Source organism: Otolemur garnettii, unplaced genomic scaffold (assembly GCF_000181295.1).
Source record: "Otolemur garnettii isolate 467f Iridium unplaced genomic scaffold, OtoGar3 scaffold00288, whole genome shotgun sequence".
NCBI classification, from domain to species: domain Eukaryota; kingdom Metazoa; phylum Chordata; class Mammalia; order Primates; family Galagidae; genus Otolemur; species Otolemur garnettii.
The window spans coordinates 341040-343458 of NW_003852683.1; positions in this window are offsets into that span (position 1 = coordinate 341040).

Genomic DNA, 2419 nt, shown 5'->3' on the forward strand with positions numbered 1-2419 from the left:
GTTTTTAAATGTCATCCCATTAAAAAGTTAACTTTAAAAAGTAAGTATGTAGTAGGCCAAACAAAACCTATTTATGGGTGAAATCCAGCAAGGCTACCACAAGTTTACAATTTCTGATGCAGGCTGACAGTGAGGGAAATGACTTACCTATTAATAAAATCACTTAATAAGTGTAAGTGGTAAAGATTAGTTCTTCTTACTTCTGGTCAAATTCTAGGAAGAATCTAAGTATACTGTGCATCACATCAGGTCATAACTGAAGTTACCTGTAACTCATATAGCTGTACAATTTATAACTCTTTTCCTGCATAGGTTAATAACCCTGTGTAGTAAAGAATGGACTTGACTTTTTCAGGCAAGATGGAATCATGCCTTAAAAAGATTGCATTTGGAGTCTAAGGTTGAGTTTGAAATCTGTCAGCCTAATGGTCATGAACCTTTGTACCAGTCACAGTATTTCTCAGGATCTGTGCCTTCCTCTGTGAAGTGCTGATAATGAGATCTGTTTCACAGGGTTATTGAAGAGATTAAGTGAGATAAATTTCTAAATCTCTAGAGTTGTAATTGGCAAAAATAGTTTTTCATTAGATGTTAACTAAAAAGTGGGCACCAGTCATAGCAGCATGATTGAGAATTGAGTCATAATAGCCAGAGTGGAAACAACCCAAATGTCCACCAGTTCATAAATGGATAAATAAAATATTATATATCCATACAATGGAATATTGATCAATGATAAAATAATACAATGGAATATTGATCAATGATAAAAATAAACAAGTACTGATATGTGATACAACATGAATTACCCTTTAAAACATGCTAAGTGAAAGAAGCCAAACACAAAAAGCTACATACTATATCATTTCATTTATATAAAATGTCCAGAATAGACAAATTCACAGTTACACAAAGTAAGTGGTTGCCTAGGACTTGAGGGTGAGGGTGGGGTTTAGGGGGAATGAGGAATGCATATTAATGGATCTGGATTTTAGGGAAGAGGGAATGATGGAAATGCTCTGGATTTAGATAATGGTGATGGTTGCATATCTTTATGAAAATGCCAAGAAGGCCTGAATATATTTTAAAATGATTATATGGTACATGAACTATATCTTAATAAAAAGATTATTGTAAAAGATAGTTACCAGTAGAACCATGGCTAAATAAAAACCAAAAATTCTGGGGGAAACTGGACACTTACTTCATACCATATACAAAAATCAACTCCAAATGGATTGAAGATATGAATATAAGACCTGAGACTATAAAACTGTTAAAAGAAACATAAAGAAAAAGCTTCTTCTTGACATTGGTCTGAACAATGTTTTGGAGATGACTACAAAAACACAGGCCACTAAAGCAAAAAAGAGACAAGTGATATTGCACCAAACGAAAAGTTCCTGCACAGCATATGAAACAACCAATAGAGTGAAGAGACAACCTACAGGATGGGAGAAAATATTTTCAAAGCATACATCTTATAAGGGGTTAATATCCCAAAATATGTAAGGAACTCAACAGCAACCAAAAACGAATAACCTTATTTAAAAATGAGCAAGGACCTGAACAGGCATTTCTCAAAAGGACATACAAATAGTCAATTGTATATGAAAAAATGCTCAACATCACTAATCATTAGAGAAATGCAAATTAAAATAGTGAGATACCACCTCACCTGTTAGAATGGCTATCATCAAAACAACAAAAAATAACAAGTGTTGGTGAGGATATGGAGAAAAGGAAATCTTGTATGCTATTGGTAAGAATGTAAATTGGTATATGGACACAGGGGGTCCATAAAGTTCGTGTGTGATTTAAAATAGTTGACAACTTTACATACATACATACATAAGGGGAATTGCTAAGATAAAATATATGTCTTGTTTAAATTTTTCCAGATGGTTCCAAATTGATTCCCAAGGGTTTTGACTAAACCACTTTCCACTTCTATTACTACTTTTGTAAGCATTGAACATTCCAGTCTTCTTAATTTTTGCAAACATGGTGAGGAAAAATCACATTCTTTGACATCTATGATCTTACTGTTCCACCTGTCCTCACAGAAACAGAAAAATTATCAACATGATATCCCAGGCAGGATGAAATGGCCAAGATCCCCACAAGTTGAGCCATGACTCATAATCAAAAAGCTTATCTATTCCTAAGACATGTTAGTAGAAACATGGTATAATTTTCACCAGATTGTTGAAAATTGCTTTGGGTTGGCTTGGCGCCCATAGCTCAGTGGTTAGGGCACCACCACATACACTGAGGCAGACAGGTTCAAACCCGGCCTGGGCCTTCCAAACAATAATGACAACTGCAAAAAAAATATATATATATAGCCAGGCATTGTAGTGGGTGCCTATAGTCCCAGCTACTTGGAAGGCTGAGGCAAGAGAATCACTTAAGCCCA